Source organism: Engystomops pustulosus, chromosome 3 (assembly GCF_040894005.1).
Source record: "Engystomops pustulosus chromosome 3, aEngPut4.maternal, whole genome shotgun sequence".
In the NCBI taxonomy this organism is placed as follows: domain Eukaryota; kingdom Metazoa; phylum Chordata; class Amphibia; order Anura; family Leptodactylidae; genus Engystomops; species Engystomops pustulosus.
In genome coordinates this window covers 195,318,946-195,342,150 of record NC_092413.1, presented here as the reverse complement: position 1 = coordinate 195,342,150, position 23,205 = coordinate 195,318,946, and the positions used below count along the sequence as shown (strand labels likewise).

The 23,205-nt window shown below is 42.8% G+C and overlaps 1 protein-coding gene across 8 annotated transcripts in view; it reads left to right on the top strand.

Annotated features, from left to right (window-relative positions):
• MYT1L (myelin transcription factor 1 like) overlaps nt 1–23,205 on the top strand; it is a 325,893-nt gene that overhangs the window by 39,038 nt on the left and 263,650 nt on the right. The window lies entirely within an intron of this gene.

The following is a 23,205-nucleotide window of genomic DNA, read 5'->3' as shown; positions in this document are numbered from 1 at the left end:
CAAATTACAGTACTATCGCCTTCCTCAAGTGGAGGCTTATTATTCCACTCACTGGGTCTAAAGACCCTGGTAACATCAGATGCCCTTTAATACGTAGGGTATACGTAGGGTATAGGGACAGGAAAAGGTTACTTAGTGCTGCATTGGTTGTGGCTTGTGTTCTCTTCTTGCCGCAGAAGACATCCTTCATGCAGCTCATCGCAGTGTGCCGTTACTTTCAGTGCAGTAGAGGTGAACCTGACACTGTAGGACGACTTACTGAAGTGTATGGAAAGGTTTGTAATTTTCCACTGAGCATTTAAGTGCCGGCTCCAGCGCTAGATACATGTAAGTTCTGAATATACCATAAGCCATAGGAGCTACATGGCGGGCGAGAAATCACAACAGGCAGTAAAGGAATTCCTCCGACGACCAGTCATGTATCTACATATTTCTATAGTATAAAACAATAACAGCGATGTAATCTTTTTTTGGTAAGACATAATACAAATCCATCCTCTTAGGTGATCATCTTACATATTTAACCATTGTAGTTAGAGACGAGCGGATTCATTTGGCGATTCAGTACAAATATGGTGATTATCTGGCACCAAGATAATTTAGAATTTATTGAAATTCCATTTAGACAAATTGTTCTGGAAATTGGGATATAATTCTAAAACCCGGATTTTTTTTTAAAGGTCCTGTCATTAAAGGTCCTGTCATTAAAGGTCCTGTCATTAAAGGTCCTGTCATTAAAGTTACAGTTGATGGGTAGGTTTGGCGAATTCAAACCCTAACCATAAATCTAACGGTTACCCTAATGAAAAAAATTGGGGAAAATGAATGAAACAAGGTATTTTTAGAAAAGTAGAAGAAGAGGTTTTAAGTTCATTTCAAGAACAATTGTAGCAACGTCGGTTCAGACTGATTCGATTATAACCCGAACCAAATCGTGAAATTTACCAAAGCTACAGTCCAGTGGTGTCATAGCGTAAAGGTGAAAAACATGTTTTAGTTATTAAAAAATGTTGTTTTTGTTTTGGTTTTTGTGCAGATTTTGCTGCATTTATGGGCCAAAGCCAAGAGTTATTTAACATGTATTTGATAAAAAGTAGCTAAAAAAACCTCTGCAAGTAAATTCACTTTTGGCTTAGTGGTCTCTTGAATAGTTTTCCAGTTCACATTTATGCTTTGCCTCTTGTCACTAGCTGAATTACTGTATCATCAAGCAGCAGAGTTAGTACCTTTGGTACAATAGATGAGTTTATGAGATTTTGCTGTTACTGCCTGCTAGAAGAGAGGAAATAGAGCTGGACACTGTGCTGAGAAACACTGCTAACATTCTGACATCTAGGATGATCTGCACTACCTGAGCAAATTCTGTGATAGAAATGGTCTGTGGTCACCATCTACAGGACCTCTCCTTTATCTTGCTTGCCTTGCTAATTGCCATTTCACCTGTTGTCTGTTTCACTTGCACAACAGCAGAAGAAATTGCTTCACTGTTGATTCATAACTGGTCAGGTTTATTTAAATTTCCCTTTATTTTTTGAGCAGTGTATTTCAGTAAGGGTATACAGTAGCCACATGCTGCATTTCTAACAACTTTAGACGGTTATCAAATGAAAGTTTTCTGAATCCATCATTTTCGAAAGCACTGATTGTGCAAAATTTACCAAATTTAGATCCAGAAGGATGAGTCAGTTGGATTTCAACATGCCCAATCATTTTGTTTTTGGAAAAATAAGCCAAAGCAAGAAGTTTCTGGCAGGGGTTTAGCTGCTTTCCCTATTGAGAACATACAGAGAGATGAGCGTGCGTGTGTATGTAAGGATTGAAAGCAATAGCGGTCGGAGGAGCAAGAATTAGTTGAACATCTGATACCATTGACGTCACGGGACTATGGGGGTTAATGGCTCCTTTGCTTTTTTTATAGATTAGCTGCAAATTCAGAAGTAGTCTTATTTTTTTTTTTAGCCAGACGCGTAGTGACATTTTTGGACCTAATTGCTGGGCTGGCACTGGAATAGAAAGGTAGCCATGCTGAACTGCCAAGTTGGTAGGAATCAGATCCTGGCTCCTATATTCCCATATTTAGGTTAGCGGCTGATTATTTACTTAGTCTCTCTTCATACAGCAACGTAGTGATTGTGCTAATAGGCTGATGTCTATTCTCTTGGTTGTCTTATCTCCCTTCTCCAGCTGCCTCTTGAAACTAGAGGAGCAGAGAAATGGAACACAACTGGGGGGAAGCCGGGGAAAGATACCATGGTCCAGCAAGCCGGAGAGGGAGACTAAGCCCCCATTTCATTACACCTTACCCAGCATATGTAGTAAGCGTGCGTCTGTGCTGGGAATGTGTTTTACATTATAATATACAGCGTTTCTTTTCCTGCCGTATAATTATAGTCTTGAATGTATTGCATGGTTGATTATGCTGCTGTGTATTATAGATGCGGCTATGGAGGGTTCTTATTATGTAGCCCGTCTGCATTGACTGTCTATGTGTTTCATGTATAGTAGTGACGTTTTCGGCAGCATTTGTACAGAGATTATCGGTACATTTACGTTGCTGTCTTATAGTTGTGTTTTATGAAAGTTTTAAGAGTGAGGAAGTAAACCTGCAGGACCTTGAATTTATTATAGCAATTATGATGACTTTTGACCATCCCACTCCACTTTTTAGTCAGGCATTAAAGGGATTGACCAATGTTCAATAAGCCACCTTCATGAGTCATCTTCTATTAGACAAGTGTCTGCATGTATATGCACATGTGTCTTTGCCTGCTTTGAAAGCTGTAGTCTTTACAAGTTTTTACCATGCTGCCCTCTTCATATACACAAAGCTGCAGTCTCCCTCCTCACAGTCCATCCACACTGACAGAGATAGGGAGACAGTCATTCCTGTTGTTGCAGCTTCTCCTACTCAGCTCAAAGATGTAAAGAAAGAAGCAGAGAGGGCCTGAACACAGCACAAAAATAAGTAGCAGGAGTTCTTAATCACTTGATGAACATTCAGGGATTATCTACAATGCAGTAAGGGCACACAGGTAACTTACGTAAAGGATTGGCGCAATCATCCTCCAGAACCAGCCATATATTTCTCATATTGCAATACAATATGCAATGCATCATAAATAGCTATACACAATCTATTGTTACATAGTTTGGCAAGTTGTGATATACAAAGTGTACACACCTAAGAGTTACACATTGCATAGTGATCATCCTCACACTGAAAAGCACCAATAGAAATATCTATTTGTCCTGCTTGTCAGAATAGAAGCAGAACCATTGAAGGACAGTGAGAGGACACCTCAGGGCACATATTCTAAAAACAGTGCAGTTTGACTGTGTAGTCTGCAGGGGGAGCCAGATTCGGGATTTCTGGTACACGTTCATCATGAATCTGGCGTCACCTGCATTGCCCCGAAAGAGTACATCGCTTTTTCTTTGGTGCTCCTTTAACATGGGGCATGCGACTCACTTCAGACTTTGCGTGTTAAATCTGGCGCACAGTCTGACTGATCACAGAACGCCCCCTTCACTGCAGAAATTTGTGTTGCATGAAGAATAGTGCAGCCGTCTCACAAAACAGTCATGTTTTGCTCCTAAAACGTGCAAAGTCCACCAGAAAACCGGTGCATGGCTCTTAGTAAACGTGCCCCCTTATGTTTAGGAAGGTAAAGACTATTTTATTACATGCTCGAAACACTGCAGATTGCAGCCTTTTAGGAATTTTGGGTGCGAAAATGATTCAGTGGTTGTCTCATATTGTTAAATAAACAATCGGGTGCATAGAGGGTACATAGTGAGGTCAACCAGGAACACCCAGAAGTGTGGAAATATTCACCAACTCCCCCGCTCTATTGTTCTACTGTGAATAACATGGTTTCCCCCTGTTCCACTGGTGTCTTCTGTAGGTTTCAACTAAAAAAAACCCCATAAAATTACGGAGTTTAACCATACTTGCTTTGATGGTCACATGGTATGAGTTTTTACAGATTCATATTGTAAGGCCACCACATCTTACATTCATATATTACCTTAATTTTCACGTTCACTTTCTTCTGTACTTCACTTCTGTTGTTAGACTCCATCCATCCATCAAGTGAATGGTGTATAATATTCATACAACCTTCACAGGAGGATAGCGGGTGCAAGAAAGAGTGAAATAGGTAATTTGTAACATTTGGTTTGTTTGCTTCACGCACTCTAGTGGGTTGAGAAATGGGAGTGGCTAGCTTGTTATGACAGTGAGTTATGCCAACCTGCAGTGGAGTAACAACAGCTGTAGCGGCTGCTATGGGGCCCGCGTGTCACAGGTACCCGGTGCTAGAACCAAAATGTATACATGCCTTCTCCGTGCCCGTCCCTCCCTGCTGACATGAGAAGTGGATCACCCTGGCTTAGCAACAGGCACACACCCATCTCATTTGTGGCAACCCTCCCTCCCTCCTGCCCTCTATCTCACCTCATCTGCGACTTCCCTCAACCGCGGTTAAGCGCCGACCCTCCATTTTCAACGGTGTGGACCCAAAACACAAAGTTCAGGTTTGTAACCCCCTTGCTGTAATATCCAAAGTAATTTAAATGCCCCGGGTGACATTCAAACAGTTAACACTCGTAATCGGTTCTGCCACTGGTGGGGTGGGGGTCCACGTTTGGTCATCAAACCTGGAACGGAGTAGGGTTTTAAAATTCAGGTTCCGCTCATCACTAGTAGTTATACAAAAAGTTTGGCTTCAAAGTGGAGTAACTGGTCCATTTTACCTAAAAAGCTTCTCTTCAATCTTATGGATATAGTCAGGTTTTATGTCATAAAGGGGTGTTCCCATTTCGGCAAATTAATGTTATTGTTTGCACAATGATAAGTTATACAATTTTCCTATATACTTTCTGTATCAATTCCTCGTGGTTTTCTAGATCTCTGCTTGCTGTCCTCTGATAGAAAGCTCCATTGTTTACTTCCAGAGGACAGAAATCTGACCATGGTCACACAGGTGCACGGCTCGTTATGACACACAGCTCTGATTACTCTCTGTGATACTAACGAGCCATGCACCTGTGTGACCATGATCAGATTTCTGTCCTCTGGAAGTAAACATTGGAGCTTTCTATCAGAGGACAGCAAGCAGAGATCTAGAAAACCACAAGGAATTGATACAGAAAGTATATTGGAAAAAATTGTATAACTTATCATTGTGCAAACAATAACATTAATTTGCAGAAATGGGAACACCCCTTTATGGTTCAGGTACACCGTAAATGATTTTTTATTTTGTTTAACCATAAGGCAGTGTTTTTCATTAGTATTTTTTTATTGCTTACCTTTCAAGAGCCAAAACTTATTTTTTCTGACAAGCTTTGGAGAAATTACCACAAAGCCACATTTAAATCTTTTTTTTCATTGTTTTGTGACATCATATTTTGAACCATAAACTTTATGTGTATCTGATGTGGCTTGTTTTTTGTGTTGGGAGATGCAGCTTTAACCAGTGCCATTTTATAGTATATATGAGGTTTGAAAATATTTAATACAATTCTTTTTGCAAGGCAAGGAGACCAGCAATTTTGTTTAGAATGTTTATTTTGCAAAATACTTACTGTGATATTATTTGTGTCTAGACCACTGATGGCGAACCTTTTAGCGGCCGAGTGCCCAAACTGAACCCCAAACCCCCCTTATTTATCACGAGGTGCCAACTAAAAATTAAAGCAGTAACTTATTGCTCCCTGTTCAACAACTTTCAATCATACTGGCCTCCTGAGAACAGCAACACAGTAGAAAGATGGACAATTTACATCACTTCTTTCCAGTGTCCCTCTGTACAGAGAAAATCATGGGGCCAGCAGGAGAACCTCCAAAGATAATTCAGCCCCGTCTACTCATTCTCCCTCTTCCTACAGTCCCAAGTAGCGAAGGAAGTATCAAAATATGAATGAAAGCTGCAGGAAGATTCTTTGAGTCTGGCCTGGTGTGCTGGGGCGATGGACCGGGTTCCCACAAAAAGGGCTCTGAGTGCCGCCTCTGGCACCCGTGCCATAGGTTCGCCATCACTGGTCTAGACTGTTGGATCCTATTGATGAAAGAAGTAATGGTAGTCTATGTTCTGTATGGATAGGTGGTGGCCGGTGTTGACCACGGGTCATATGAAGTATTGTTGAATATTTCTACACTTGTAGAGACTTTGTGATGCCTTATATGGAGAAATGAAGTTTATACAATGTCCCATTTCCTTATTACTATCAAAAAGTCTCCCTAAGAAGAGTCACAAAAGTTCACTGAAGCTCCAAGACATTCGTGACTGTTCTTGGTTAAGTATTTTTGGATAAGTACATTAGCATTAGTCACACAAGTCACATTTCTGATAGGAATTTCCTTGCCGATAAGAAGAGACCTGGATATACAATTAAGTGGGCGCCAACCATGATGAATCAGTGACTTTATGAGACATATTCATCATGAGATCATAATTCCTAGTAACGATGGTTGAACCTTAGTTTGTTAACCAAGTGATGAGTGGATCATGTATGGATATTTTTCTCTTCTGCTGAATATTTTCACACATCCATTTGTGGAACTAGACCTTTGGAAATATACACAACAATTACAAGATTGTTCGTCTTTAATGGTCACTTCTTGACGCAAGTGACACTTTCTATCAGACCATTGTCTCTGGTTGGACAAATGAACTTGCAGTGTATATGATAAGCTAATGGTTTTTCCTTACAAATGCAAAAAGGGACTAGCAAATTGCTTTATGGTTTGACAATCCTCACCAAGGTTTCTAACTGCTCTGTTTTGGACCGGTGCCTATGCAATTATCTGAGTAGGAGAGGATCAATACAAAAGGGCTTTTCATGGTCCGCATATGCCTTGGTGATGTATTTCATTAACCTCTCTTGTACTTGAGGGTCCTGAAATGCCCTTTCTTGTAGACTTTTATGGTTTCCAGATTGATGGGGGAAAGTATGATTGCTGTAAGTCCCGGAGTAGAATAATTATGGTGTGAAGCAATATGGAGGAAACTACAAACATGGTTATTGACTGAGACTTATTTATATCAATTACCTTCTTCCTAATGCAATGTACAAAGTAGAAATCACTTATACACCAAGTCATTTGCTTTTTATGTAACCTAGAAACAGAGTTATTAAAAGTTCTTAAAAGTATGCTGAATAGAATAGGTTAAGACACACTTTACACATTGGACTACAGTTACAAAGTTGTTTTCCTAATAAACCAACCATTTCCCCTTTACATACATAAGGACATAAGGACTTGAGTTGCACTCTATAACCCAAATTTACTTTATAAGATCCACTGTATAACTGGAGGGTTACCAATATAGGGAAGTGTTCACTCTTCTGGACCCTAACTTCCCATTGGGGAAATCTATCAGAAATTAGCTTGTCATGTGCCCGTCCTGATACACCACCCACCGGCACACACCGGATACATTAAGAGGCTATGGCCTCCAGCCTGGCATGAACGGCTGTAGTCAATGCGCAAACCATGGCTTCCCCCGGATGGTGTTGTATGGGGGAAAAAAAGTTACAATTCCTGGCCAGAACAATAGTGTACAAACCATGACATATTGTGCTTCATTACAGGCTCTTAATTCACAAAAATGTAAAACTTCTACTAAAAACAGTCGGTCCCCTACTTAAGGACACCCGACTTACAGATGACCCGTAGTTACAGACGGACCCCTCTGCCCCCTGTGACCTCTGGTGAAGCTCTCTGGATGGTTTACTTTACTCCCAGGCTGCAATGATCAGCTGTAAGGTGTCTGTAATGAAGCTTTATTGATAATCTTTGGCCCAATTATAGCAAAAAATTTTGACAATCCAATTGTCACTGGGACAAAAAAAGATTTCATCTGGAGCTACAATACTGTTCCGACTTAAATACAAATTCAGCTACGGCATAGAGGGGCTCTGGTTTACCCCCAGTGCCCTTTTGCCTCATTAGCATAATTCTAAAAGTTAATTTTAGAAGGAAAGAATTACATGGATAACAAATATTAAAAGATTACCACAGTCACGGTACCTGGATCTATGAGTAAGTGTCCCTGGATTATCATCTTTGGAGGTAGATTTCCTTTAAGATAGGGAAATATGACTATTGCAATATGTATGGCATCTCTATTCCTCTTTAACTCTTTCTTGTCTATCATTTGTTTTTTCGGACTCTTGGACTTCAGTCTATGAGACTTTGGATACTCCATAAATAAGAATAGGCAGAGTATCCCTATACATGTTTCATTGCAGTACATAGTGTTATGTGTGGTTCTATAGAGGAGGGTGGATGAGCCTCCCCATGACCATAAATCTCTGCATTATCTCGTCGTTATGATGCAATAACCCTGTAGTTCCATAGCTGCAAAAATTCATTTGCATGTTCCCATCAAAGAAGACGAGAATAATAATTAAGATCTGCTGTTTCCATCACGTTTTATGTTGTTATAAGCAGCGTAAAAGCTACAAGTATGATTAATGTAATAAATAATAAGCCTTGTACACATAGATCGTAGTGAACGAGCCTGCGCCGCTTCTTTAACTGTAATAAATCCATGAAATGTTCTACCTTTTAATAGAATTAATGAGGCACTTAAATAATTGTACTCTATGTGCCACATGTAACATATGTGCAGCGCTATTTTGGGCCTAATAAAAGAAATTACAGCCTACACAGAGACTGGAATAGACCTTACATGTTACTCGTAGCCACTGTAAATGACTTTGTGGACTTCCTGATAAATGAAACGGAGTAGCGGAAGCGACACAGGGGCATTCAGAATATTTAAAGGGATTGTCCTGTTTGAGCAAATAAATGTTATTGTTTGTTACACAGGTTTCCATTATACTTTCTGTATCAATTCTTCACGGACATTCTATAGAAAGCGTCTATGTTAAAGGGGTTGTCCGAGACTTTACAAAAAAACACAGGTGCTTAAAAAAATAAACTTGTAATTACCTCCTAGGACCTAGGCCCTCTAGGTGTCCCGCGCTGCTATTGCTCTGGTACGTGCCCCATGTAAACAAACATGGCCGTGGAAGCAGCGCTGCATTCAGTTTGTGTCTAGACCCGATACCCACCTGTCCCGCAAAGCTGTGAATAGGCCGGCCGGAAGCCGGATGCAGCGCTGGTTCTGTGGCCATGTTTGTTTACACGGAGCACGAACCGGAGCAATAGCAGCGCAGAACACCCGGAGGGCGATGGAGGTAAGTAGATTTTTATTTTTTTAAGCAGCTCCCTCCAGGCCACCTTTGTTTTTTTTTATAAAATCTCAGACAACCCCTTTAACTTCATTACAGGCTCTTAATCCACAAAAATTACATGTAAAACTTTATCTACTATATACAGGCAGTCCCCTACTTAAGGACACCCGATTTACAGAAAACCCGTAGTTACAGACGGAGCCCTCTGCCCCCTGTGACCTCTGGTGAACCTCTCTGGATAGTATACTTTACTCACAGGCTGTAATGATCAGCTGTAAGGTGTCTGTGATGACGCTTTATTGATAATCCTTGATAATGATACCATGATAATCCAATAATCCTTTATTGATAATCCCAGGGTCCTAGAGACCCTACCAGTATTTATCAGACTAAGATTTTAGGCATGGCCTCATGGGGGAGATTTATCAGGAGTGTCTAAGAACAAAATAGTTCTAGTTTCTCATGGCAACCAATCAGTGCTCAGCTTTCATTTTAAAATACCCTGTAGGAAAATGATAGCTGAGCACTGACTTGTCACCACTGGTCACCAGTTTGCTCAGATCAGACACCCCTGTTAAATCTCCCCCAATATTTGTGTTAAAGCATCTTCTTATTAAACTTTTATAATCTCCCTTCCAGCGATCATATGAACAAAGGAGGAAATTTATCGGAAGTGTCTGAGAGCAAAACTGTTCTAGTTACTCATGGCAACCAATCAGAGCTCAGCTTTCATTTTATAGTCAACTAAAGGGAAATTTTAAGCTGAGCTTTGATTGGGTGCCATGAGCCATGAACAGTTTTGCTCTCGGACACTTCTAATAAATCTTTCACAGACCCCTCAGCCGATACTCCTGTCCTCCCTTAGGTTTTACACACAGACCCCTCATGGCACAGACAAAAGATTGAAGATTGTTATAAGAAATCTAAGTTTTAGAGATTTATATTCCAATTCCAATTGGAGCAACATTGCTTCAGATCAAATAGATTCAGGCCTGAACCAAATTAAAAAAAAAACTTTGGTGAAGCAACAGGGAAGTGAATCTTGGATGATTCGCTGATCGCTAATACCAACCTGAATATTACCATGAATAATATCGCATGTGCTGTTTGACTGCATTTATCTTATCTCTAGTTTTTGCCGTCTGTTATTTTTGTAATTTATCAATCTCCCTTTGTCCTTGTGTTAAATGTTCGTTTTTTTCATATCTCTTTTTGAGACATTTGTTACAAATGTCTCAAAAATGTCTCACAAATGTCTCAAGTTTAGAGTTTAGAATAATAAGTGTCATTCGCGACATTTAGCACATCTGGAATAGAATGTGTCTTACTGACGAAAAACAAATGTCCGGCGGACATTTCAAAATTTGGTTGCAAATTTTTTTCGCAAATAGCACTCAGAATATGAAAGCTTGAAGTTATAGTTCAGGAGGAGCTGAGCAGATTGTGCAAAGTATCCTATCTGCAGGCAGAATGTTATAGAGCAGGAGGAGCTAAGCTGATAATACAAATTATCATATGTGCAGGCAGCATGTTATAGAGCAGGGTGAGCTAAACTGATTATATAAAGTGTCTTAGCTGCAGAAAACATGTTATAGAGCAGGAGAAGCTAAGAGTATTCTACAAAGTATTGTATCTGCAGATGGCATTTTATAGAGATGGAGGAGCTGATCAGATTGTACAAAGTGTACTATCTGCAGGTAGCATGTTATAGAGCAGGAGGAGCTAAGCAGATTATATTTGGTGTACTATCAGCAAGCTGTATTTTATAGGGTGTGAGGAGCCAAGCAGCGTGTCCTTTAAATCTGCTCAGCTCCTCCTGCTCTATAACATACTGCCTTCTTGAATGTCTCTCCACAGAATGCATACCATTTTTTCCTTTACTGTACAGTACTTCTTGTTACTGTAGTAACAAGCACCTCTCTGTTTTGATCAGTATTGTTCTCTCTGGTTTGCCGGTTTTGACTTTTCCCATAGCAGGGACCCAACCAGGTCGAAACAGCGCTGCCTACAGTTGGGAGTCTGTTCCTTCTGGAATAGATATACTGGTTTGGTTTTAATCCCACATCATATCATAAGGCTTCCTGAGGGTCATGCTTAAAGTCAAAGGAGCTGCCTTACAAGGTAGCTAAAAGAGTCTTGGTTTTCCTTATCCCATCCTGTAAAATTTTACATATTTTCTCAGAATCCTTGATGTATCTATGTGTGGCCTCTCAGTGGTTGTGTTGTGTATTGCTGCCTGTTAAGGGTGTTTGTAGTATATTATTAATAATATAAAAATGTAAATCATAATATATATTAACAATGTAATAAATGTGCATTGCAAGAAAATAGACAGCGTTAAGCCAACATAGACAAAGTTATTTCTTACTTTGAAACTGTGCTCCGAACTATTCACAGAAATATTGTTATGGTCAAGATGGTCCAAACCATAATTTACTCCAAAAATAGCAATGCCAGGAAATGTAGTCAAACAATGCCAGGAAGCCAAGATCAATTGGCTGGATTACAGGAGTTGGTGGATTGAGTGGTCATCTTCATTAGACGGTTCTTCTATATCCCCTCAGTCATTGATATAATGCTGTGCATGAAGAATATTCATCAGTACGGTGCTTCCTATCCCTGCCTGTTGTCAGATTCAGCTCTGTAGTAACGTCTTTCTCCACTGGGTTGCATTACAGGAACTTAAAACTCCCAGAGCACTGTAAGTAACATCTCTAGATGTGGGGGAAGGCAGAAAAATGAATTAGAAGGGCGATTGTTTCCATGAGATTAAATATATATCACATAACTAGGCAATGGAGATGAATTCAATTCACAGAAACGACAAATATGTTGAATTGGATACAATTAAAAAAGGTATATGTTACAGTGAAATAGTCATGGGTGGCATATGGCACATAGACTTATGATGACAGCAACTTAGGACGGGGTTGGGCCAAGGAGTAGTTGTAGAGAAGTGGCTAGAACATATGAAATCCATGAGGATAATCAGAACTTTGGCCTCTTATACTTAACCTTAACAAAGTAACCACAGAAACCTTATAGGGTCACCCAATTATATTTACCCTAAAAAGCTTGCCATTTGCTGCAAGTTTCGTGACCCCTGGAAAGCCGGACTCGGGACTGTCTGTGACGTCCCATGCACATGGGTAAATGGAGGGGACCATGAGAATAATACTGTATGCATGCCCCCTCCATCATAACTACTCCCATATCATTGGTTGGAGGGCATGTGGATATTCTTGGCCCGCCTCTCCAAACAGTAAAATATGGGAGTGGTTATGACCGAGGCGGCATGCATACAGTAATGTCTGCATGGATTCCTCCATCTGCTGTGAGTAGGACATGCTACTCCATTTGTAGTCCCAAGTCCTGCTATACCCCGGTCAAGTGACCCGCATACTTCTCCACCCACTGATATGGGAGTAACTATGATGGAGGGGGCCTACAGTAATGTCTGCATGGCTCCCTCCATTTGCCCAAAGCCGGCAGGTCAGGGGACATCACAGAAAGTCCCGAGTCCTGCTTCCCAGGGGTCATGTGACTTACAGGGTAAATATAATATGGGTGACTCTCCTGGGGTAAATGGCCAACCTCTTTTATTTTATATATTTTGGATATACTGTAATAGTCTGATATAGGGGGTGCTCACCCCTGGGATCTCCCAAATTGCTTTTTCCATATGTCTCATAAAAGTGAATGAAGATAGCTGCACAAATACACGGCCACCTCTATAGATGTGTTGTGTCTTACATGATGAGGTGGGTTCAGACACCTCCATTTAGAGGACTGAGATTTATGAGACATTTATGGTTTGCGTTTGAGTATACCATAAGTGGCCACTTTTTTGTGAAGAGTATGTGACACCAGTTCAAAATGGATTGAACAGGGACCAAAACGCATGGACTGTAGAACACTATAGCTCCAGTCACAAAGTTATAGAAGAAAAAGATTATTTGAGACAATATCAAAAGGGCAGAAGGCGTGTAATTACTCTGCTCTTCCAGCAGGCAAAAATAATGCTGATTGTAGTTGCCCTTGTGGTGCTGAGCTTTGGTAGCATAGAATTAAGACAAACGTACAGAGAGAGAAAAGCAGGGGAACTCAAAAAATTTATATGGTGTTTAATCAGGAGTAATAGTAGTCTGAACTACATGGAGCTAGAGGGAACCTGTCACCAGATTGTATCTAATGAGCCTAATAACAGGTTCCCATAGCACTATGGTAACAATTAGGGTTGCACGATGCACCAAAAGTTTGATACCTTTTCAGTTTTTAATGAGGCATAAAGGTTCAATACCAGGATTTCTTGCCGTACAATACTGAGCAAGTGATCACTGCTCCACCAATCAGAGAAAGGGCGGTACATGCTGTTTGTAAGCAATGGCAAGGAGTGGAGACACAAGCCGAGAGATTCTGGGCTGTGAGGCTTGAGGCAATTGCAGAAAAAATCTGCATTTTAAAAAAATCGCAACTTTATAGTGATGCAAAAACTAATTTTAAAAAACATTTTTTATTGGATTCCAATAGTGCTTTTTTCTTTTCACGAAAAGTATGACATCCGTATTGAGTATTGTGATACTTTCCAGATTGCACTCAGAATTCTGGGAAAAGTGGAAGCCTAGTAACTATTGCCCACACAGTGTTTTAGGTAACAAATGCATAGTTCCTATCCACAGAAAATAAACTTTGCAAGCCTACTCGGTACCCGTCTAGCAGGACCAGCAAGTCACAAGGGAATGGGTTATACATATGAGGCAATGTATCTCTCAGCTCATTTCTGCTGGCATTTCTCTCAACTACCCGCCCTTCAGCAGAGGATGGGATCAACCAAAGGAAGGAGAAATGAGGGACATGGTGGGAATCATGAGTTTAGAGAAACACTGCCTTACTCACTAAGTAGTGGGACACACTACTCTTTCTGGGCAGGGTGCCATATAGGCTTACAGAGTTAATTTTCAGTGGTTAGGAACTAGGCATTTGTAGCTAAAAACTGTGTGGGCAATAGTTATTATAGTGCTATAGGTGTCTGTCATTAGATTTATCTGGTGACATGTTGCTTTCAATTACATTCACAGTGACTAATAATAATTATAAGAGTGTTGTTTCTAAATTTCAGTAATTTATACTGTAGTATAGGGTATCAAATATAGAAAGTTTTAGATGATTTTTGTTGGTAAAATTATGGAAGTCTTCAATCAAGGCCTATAGGGAGAATCCTAGTCCATTTAATTTTACATAAAATAAACATTTATAAAATATCTGGTGTCTTTTTCATTTTTAGTTTTTCATTTGTGGTCCTCTTTTCATTTCTGTTAAATGGGTGCCAGTTGCTCAGGATTTTTCCATAAGACACTCCCACTGCTACTGACTGTCCCCTGAAGAGCAAGAGGAAGACTACCGGAGCACAGCATACATGGTGTAGGCTGAAACATGGACAAGGACTGGACGTTGTGCATTAAAAAAATTAAAGGGAGGCAGTTATTGGGGGAGATTTTTCAGATGTTCATAAAATGAAAGCTGAGCTCTTATTGGTTTCCATGGGCAACTGTAACAGTTTTACCTCAGACATGTCCCCCATTGTATCTGTGTGTACTGCATTTATCAAAAAAATTCTCTTGTGACCCAAAGGATAGAGCGGTGGCAGGGCTGTCCAACCTTATAGCCAAAAAGGAGGCAACCAAGACCCTTTGTTTTCTGTAGCATAGCCTGTAAAATATCTAGACATTCCCTTTAAATTTCCTGTAATTACTTGGTACTATATATTTTTTTATATTAGCAGGTCTATTTTTCCCTTTTCCTTACTATAATTTGGTTTTATTTCTGTCTTGTATAAAGCTTTTGTAACTTGTGCCTGCCACTATTCATCAGCGCCAAATTCTTTCACATTATAATCGTAACCACCGCCCACCCTTCACACCGCCCTTTCTCTTTTTTTATTTGTTCATATTTTTCTCTCCCACGTTCCTCCCACCTATATCTGTCTGTCTCTTCTGGTTCTGTCATTTTCCCTTGGTAATGTGCTGGGACGGCTTTTTCACACTCCCGCACTCTATCAGCCACAATTATCACATTACCACACAAACTCAGTGGAACGTCTTAACACATTTCCCTTCCTTTCTGAAAAATGTGAGATTCGTAGAGACTCTTATTACGGCAGTGGCCTTGATGTAGTTTTATATGGTTCTTTAGTTTTTTTTCATCCAATAGAAAAAAATTTCACTCTCGGTCTAGTATAAAAAAATGGTGAATTTTCTCTAATTTACCGAAACATTCAAACAGAACTACCGGTATCTCTGTTGCTTACAGCAGCCAGTCACAGCTCAGCTTTGATTTTAACAAAACATGTTTTTAAACTAAACCTGGACTGTGATTCTTTGGAGAACATAAAGGGGCAGATTTACTTACCCGGCCCATTCACGATCCAGTGGTGTGTTCTCTGCGGTGGATTCGGGTCTTCCGGGGATTCACTAAGGCAGTTCCTCCGACGTCCACCAGGTGTCGCTACTGCGCTGAAGTCCGCCGAGGTCCGGCAGAGTTCACGATCCGTTGCTGGGTGCAGGTAAGCACGTGTCCAGCGACTCTTTTTTTTTTTAAAATGCGGCAGTTTCTCCAAATCCGTCGGGTTTTCACTGGGCCATGCCCCCCGATTTCCGTTGCGTGCACACCGGCGCCGGTGCACCACAATCCGATTGCATGCACCAAAAACCCGGGGGAATTCATTGAAAATCGGCGCAAATCGGAAATATTCGTGTAACCCGCCGTAAAAATGCGATTCGGGCCCTTAGTAAATGACCCCCAAAAGGTTTCAGAAATCTGCTCCAGTATCCAGTATACCATTTAACCTGGGTAAAATGAAGGAACTACATTGAACTACATCTTCTTTTGTAACCAAAGGTGGCCTAAACTTCTAGAATGAATTACTAAGCAGTTTCTACCCAAATTGAAGCTCAATTTGCAAAAAAAAAAAAAAAAATGTTTTGCGAGCTTATTGGCCAATTTTGAAAAATGGGGAGTGGCTAAGAAAAGCTATAAAAACTGCCAGATTGATTAATAAGAATTTTGGTGCAAAATCACTAAAAGTCACTAAAGAGGAAATTTATGAAAGATATGTTAAATGTAATCTTTTTAATAAATTTAGCCTCACCCCTGCCTGTCTGCCCCAGTCTGAACTGTCCTCGCTTGTTACAATAGCTTGTATTCTGCAGTTTATCAATATCATTATCCTCGCTATAGTAAGCAGTGTGCGAACCAAGGACAGAGCAAAATTTCTGCAATAGTCTCAAGGACATTTTTTGTGTATTTGACTTTTATGAGGTGTGGGGTATTGCTCAGGTGTAAGCTAGGTAGCGGTCGCAGACAGAGGGAAAGAGACAGTTCTCAGTTCAGTTCAGTGTTTATTCACACCACAAAACAAATGGAACAAAAATCCAGCATTGTCTTCATGCTTGTTTAAAACATAAACATACAGACCAGGCTTGGCCTTCTCACCCAGTAGCAGGGTCTTCACAAATAGTCCAAATTGTTGGTGAAAGTTCACACCTTGCAGAAGCTGCTGCATAGCACTTAGTCCATTTAAAGTCCAAAACAGCCAACCTGTCCTCCTAGACAGGACACGTGTTTGCTCTTGGAAGAAGCTTCTCCCTCTGAGACTAGAGCTCACTCCACTCTCTTGTGCACACTTCCAGCTCAGCTTTGTTAGCTGGAACACCCTGAAAACCCGGTTTGGACCGGTCCTTGAAGTTTGGTCCGGTGCTTGATTTCAGCTTGCTGCATTACTCTGCGCAACACAAGCTGAGAGGATAATACCTCCCATCCAGCAACAAACCCCTGACTGTGTCACATACCCCCTCCCTTTGTTCAACCTTGAGGGGATGAACACTCGCCAGACAGTGCACCCGGGACAGGGCATCTGCATTCCCCTGTAGCCGGCCTGCTCTGTGTTCCACTGTGAATTTGAAGTTCTGTAGAGACAAGAACCATCTGGTGACCCGAGCATTCCTCTCCTTGGCCTGGCTCATCCACTTGAGAGGTGAATGGTCAGTCACCAGTCGGAACTTCCTTCCCAACAGATAATAGCGGAGAGACTCGAGTGCCCACTTGATGGCTAGGCACTCCCTCTCCACTATACTGTACCTGGTTTCGGCTGGGGTGAGCTTGCGACTCAGGAACCCAACAGGATGCTCTTCCCCATTAATTTCCTGAGATAGTACAGCACCGAGGCCCACTTCAGAGGCATCGGTCTGTACTACAAACTCCCTCTTGAAGTCGGGTGTCACCAGGACTGGTGACCCGCACAAGGCCGACTTCAAAGCGGAAAAAGCCTTCTCCGCTTGGTCATTCCAGCGAACCATCACTGTCTTACGTCCCTTCAGGAGCCCTGTCAATGGAGCCGCTACAGTAGCAAAATGGGGAATAAATCTCATATAATACCCCACCATCCCCAGGAATGACTTTATTTGCCTGGTGGTGACAGGTCGTGGCCAACTCCGTATTGCCTCTACCTTATTCATCTGGGGTTTGATGACTCCACGCCCAATGATATAGCCTAAGTACCGTGCCTCCTCTAGCCCTATGGCACATTTCTTTGGGTTAGCAGTTAGCCCGGCCCTACGGAGGGAGTCTACTACAGCCTGCACTTTTGCCAGATGACTCTCCCAGTCAGCACTGAAAATGACAATATCATCGAGGTACGCTGACGCGTAACGCCGATGTGGACGAAGCACAATGTCCATTAAACGCTGGAACGTGGCCGGGGCGCCATGCAGGCCAAAGGGTAACACTTTATACTGAAATAGTCCCTCAGGTGTGATAAAGGCAGTTTTCTCCTTGGCAGCCTCCGTCAAGGGCACTTGCCAGTACCCTTTAGTGAGGTCCAAGGTAGAAAAATACCTGGCCTGTCCTAAGCGCTCAATTAGCTCGTCCACCCGGGGCATGGGATAAGCATCAAATTTGGACACTTCGTTCAGTTTACGAAAATCGTTACAGAAACGTAGTGTCCCATCTGGTTTGGGTATCAAAACTATTGGGCTTGCCCACTCACTTCTTGACTCTTCAATTACGTCCAGCCGCAGCATCAACTGTACTTCCTCCGTGATGGCTTGTCGCCGAGCTTCGGGCACCCGGTACGGCTTTAGCCGGACTTTTGCCTGGGGCTCCGTGACAATGTCATGTTGGATTACGGAAGTACGTCCAGGGAGGTCAGAGAACACGTCCGTGTTCCGACTAATGAACTCCTTGGCCTCTTGAGCCTGTTTAGGGGAAAGGCTGTCAGCAATGCGCACTGTGGCAGCCGCTTCCCCGGGAACAGTTGGAGGTACTGGTTTCCCTTCCCCTAAACATACCGGCTGCGGGGTGCTCCCAACGCAGGTCTCCCTATCTCTCCAAGGCTTTAGCAAATTGACATGGTAGACCTGCTCTGGCTTCCGTCGCCCTGGCTGATGTACCTTGTAATTTACATTGCTTACCTTTTCCAGAATTTCGTAAGGGCCTTGCCACCTTGCGAGGAACTTACTGTCTACCGTTGGTACTAAAACCAAGACTCTGTCTCCTGGGTTAAAGCTCCGCACCTTAGCTACTCTATTGTAGACCTGACTCTGGGCTCGCTGAGCCGCCTCCATATGTTCCCTGACAAGGGGCAACACTGTCTCCATCCGCTCCTGCATCTTAGTGACATATTCAATGACACTCTTATGCGGAGTGGGCTGTTGCTCCCATGCCTCTTTGGCCACGTCCAGCAAACCTCGGGGATGTCTGCCATATAGTAATTCAAAGGGCGAGAACCCAGTAGAGGCCTGGGGCACCTCTCGCACTGCGAACATAAGATAGGGCAGAAGCAGATCCCAGTCCCTTCCATCCTTGGACACTGCTCTTTTCAGCATATTTTTCAAAGTTTGATTAAATCTCTCCACCAGGCCGTCTGTTTGGGGGTGGTAAACTGAAGTCCTTAACTGTTTAATCCCCAGCAACTTGCAGAGTTCCTTCATGACCTTCGACATGAAGGGAGTCCCCTGGTCTGTCAGAATCTCCTTAGGTATCCCAACCCTTGAAAACATCTCCATTAACTCCTTAGCTATAAGTTTGGCAGAGGTATGACGCAGTGGCACTGCTTCTGGATACCGGGTTGCGTAGTCAAGGACAACTAAAATATGTTGGTGACCCCTAGCAGATTTAGGTACTGGACCCACAAGGTCCATGGCAATTCTCTCAAAAGGTACCTCGATAATTGGGAGGGGTACTAGGGGACTGCGGAAGTGCTGCTGGGGGCTAGTTATTTGACAGGTCGGACAGGACTTACAAAACTCTTCCACTTCTTTGAACACACTGGGCCAGTAAAATCGCTGTAGTATACGGTCCTGGGTTTTCTGCGGCCCAAGGTGTCCACCTAAAACATGTTGGTGAGCAAGATCCAGTACCATCCTACGATATGCCTGAGGCACTATTAATTGTTCAACATTCTCACCCCGTAGTTGGGTGACCCGATACAGTAAATTATGGTGAACCACAAAACGAGGAAAAACTGCCTCAGCTCCTGGTTGTTGTGGCTCACCTTCAACCATTAACACATTCCCCCAGGCTCGGGACAGAGTCTGGTCCCGGAGTTGCGCCGTACCAAAATTGTCACCAGAGACGTTTAAGTCTGACAATTCAGGGCCTGGCGGCAAGTCCTCTACTTCCCCAACCATTACATTCATTGGTAGTGTCTCCCCATCATCCACCGAAGTGGCGGTCACCCCTACCGCTGGCCCTTCCGCCTCGGGTTCCCAAGGTTCTGGTTCTAGGTCTGGAACATGACCTTCAGCTATTGCTCTCCCTGACCCCTGGGGACTGACATGCAGTAACGATGGCCATAGTGCAGAGAATAATGGAAAGTCTCTTCCTATAATTAGGTCATAGGGCAGATTTGATGCTACTGCCACCTCGTGGACTTTCCTCCCAGCAGGTGTTTTTATGACCACCAGTGCGGTTGGATAATCTTTTAAGTCTCCATGAATACACAATACTCGAACCTTGCGACTAGTGAACTGAGAGGGTAGCGCCAGGGTATCCCGTACTATGGTCACTAGGCTCCCTGAGTCAAGTAGTGCATTAGCCCTGCACCCATCAACGGACACTGGGCACATGGGAGGTGCCCTATCTGCATCCAGGACGTCAGCGGTACATACAGGCCGTGCATAGAAGGAGGTACGGCGAGCGTACCCACAGTCCATAGGTTCGGAGGCCAAGGGGCAATTTGCAGCCACATGTCCCAGGACATGACAGCGCCAACAGCGGAGTGTGGGGATCTCACGAATCTTTGTGGAACGTTGTTTGGACATCGTTGGGGAGCTACTCCCAGCAGAAGGTCGGGGCTTTTCCTCAGTCACTGCAAGTGGGGGTGAGGGACGGGGTGGCTTACGTGTAGGGGTACAGTCCCGCACAAAGTCCTGGGTGGCTATATAACGTTCGACCAGACCAACCAGCTGGTCTAAATTACCTGGGTCACCTTGACCTACCCAGCGCTGAATGGCAACCGGCAGAGTGCGCACAAAACGGTCTACCACCACCCTCTCCACTATTTGGGCTGGGGTTAAAGTCTCAGGCTGAAGCCACCTTTTTACCAGGTGCAGTAGGTCATAAGCTTGAGACCTGGCAGCTCGGGATTCCACAAACCCCCACTGATATACACGTTGGGCCCGCACATAAACATTGACTCCCATGCGTGCCAGGATCTCACCTTTCAACTTCTTGTAGTCCAGGGCATCCTCCTGAGTGAGGTCAAAATATGCCTTTAACGCATCGCCAGTCAGGAACGGGGCCACCACTTCAGCCCACTGGTCAGGCTGCAGCCCCTCACGCTCTGCCGTTCTCTCGAACACCGCCAGGAAGGCCTCTACGTCATCCTCCGCTGTCAGCTTTCTCAGCGCAGTTCGGACTCTCTCTCTGGCCGCAAGCTGTAGCTGGGTCACCACTGTTGGAGTCTCACGCAGCGCCTTTATTTGTTGTAGCAGTAAGTCGTTAGTCTGTTGCTGGGCCTGCATAGCCTCAGAGTGTGCCATCTGCTGTTGAACATTAGCTTGCACAAGTTGTTTAATCAGCTCCTCCATCTTGTCCGGTGATGCTAGCTGAAACTTTGCAGGTTTAATCCACGACATGCAATGGTGCCCAGAAAAAAAAACTCCGGTTTTGCACCACCCTCACTGCGTTTTGCCCGCTCCAAGCCACCAATTGTGGGGTATTGCTCAGGTGTAAGCTAGGTAGCGGTCGCAGACAGAGGGAAAGAGACAGTTCTCAGTTCAGTTCAGTGTTTATTCACACCACAAAACAAATGGAACAAAAATCCAGCATTGTCTTCATGCTTGTTTAAAACATAAACATACAGACCAGGCTTGGCCTTCTCACCCAGTAGCAGGGTCTTCACAAATAGTCCAAATTGTTGGTGAAAGTTCACACCTTGCAGAAGCTGCTGCATAGCACTTAGTCCATTTAAAGTCCAAAACAGCCAACCTGTCCTCCTAGACAGGACACGTGTTTGCTCTTGGAAGAAGCTTCTCCCTCTGAGACTAGAGCTCACTCCACTCTCTTGTGCACACTTCCAGCTCAGCTTTGTTAGCTGGAACACCCTGAAAACCCGGTTTGGACCGGTCCTTGAAGTTTGGTCCGGTGCTTGATTTCAGCTTGCTGCATTACTCTGCGCAACACAAGCTGAGAGGATAATACCTCCCATCCAGCAACAAACCCCTGACTGTGTCACAGAGGATATAATAGAAGTGCCATTGTACCTGTAAAACGCGGCCTTATTGAGCAGGGGAAAAAATAGGGATGTGGGAATCATCCGAGATTCAATTCACTGAAATTCCACAAGTTTTTCAAAAGATTCGGTCTTTTTGGGCCTGAATCTATTTGGTCCGAGCAGATGTTGCTCCAATTATCCTGGAAAATGGGATATGACCCCCTTCTAGCACCCTTTTTTAAATTATTATTTTTTAATTCAAAATACATTAAAACATGGCAGGAGTAGCTCAGACGGGGAAAATACAATGTAGGAGAAATAAGTAGTACCTCTGCGATGTGTATCGCTCTTTGTAGGTGAGCGCTTTGTCAAGCAGGCGCATTGAGCACCATACTTAGAATTTTTAAGTGTTCTCTCCTAAGGATGCTTTACTTTGACAGGCAACTGTCAAATGAGTAGTTCTGCTCCACTTTCTTGATATGTAAAGTGAAGCCTCCTGTCTTTTATCTCATCAACCAGAGATTCCTGACAATAAAATGGCTTCCGTTGGAGGGTCATGTGATCTTATCGGTTCGTGAACCTTTGCCCTGCCAGGACCTTGATCTTATAATTCAGGAATGCAATCATCAGGTCCTGGCAGGGTGATTGTTCATGGACAGTTAGAGATCACATGACCCTCCATCTGTGGCCATTTTATGGGCAGGAATGTCCAGCTGATGAGGTAAAAGACAGGAGGCTTCACTTTACATATCAATAAAGCGGAGCAGAACTTTTATTTGATGTATATTATTAAATTTCCTAATATCCGACACCCCCTCACATTACAAAAACCATATAAAGTGGCCATCCCCTTTAATTAATTGTACAGCAGTTTTATATTGACTTTTTAAATATTTGCACCCCAAATTCCACTTCCAAAGCCAAATCAGTGGATGGAGCAGGACAATGAACAAGGTGGGCAAGGGCAGGAATGCCTCAACAAGACATATTTATTTACACAATTACCCCTTACAGCTTTATTCGCCTCTGCCTGGCATAGATTTTAATTCTGACACAATTCAATGCAAAAGAAGAAACCTGCACAGCTTAATACATAAGAAAAAGTGTGTCATATGATATATACAAGCCAACACGCTATAGCAACTAATAGACCATTTACCAAAAAGAAAAAGTAAAGTGGGAATAGGCCAAAGACGTATGCAAAAACTTTATTTCATATCAAGATACAAAACCACAAAAAATGTTAAAAACATCTAAAAAAGTACACAAGCACATCTTACTGA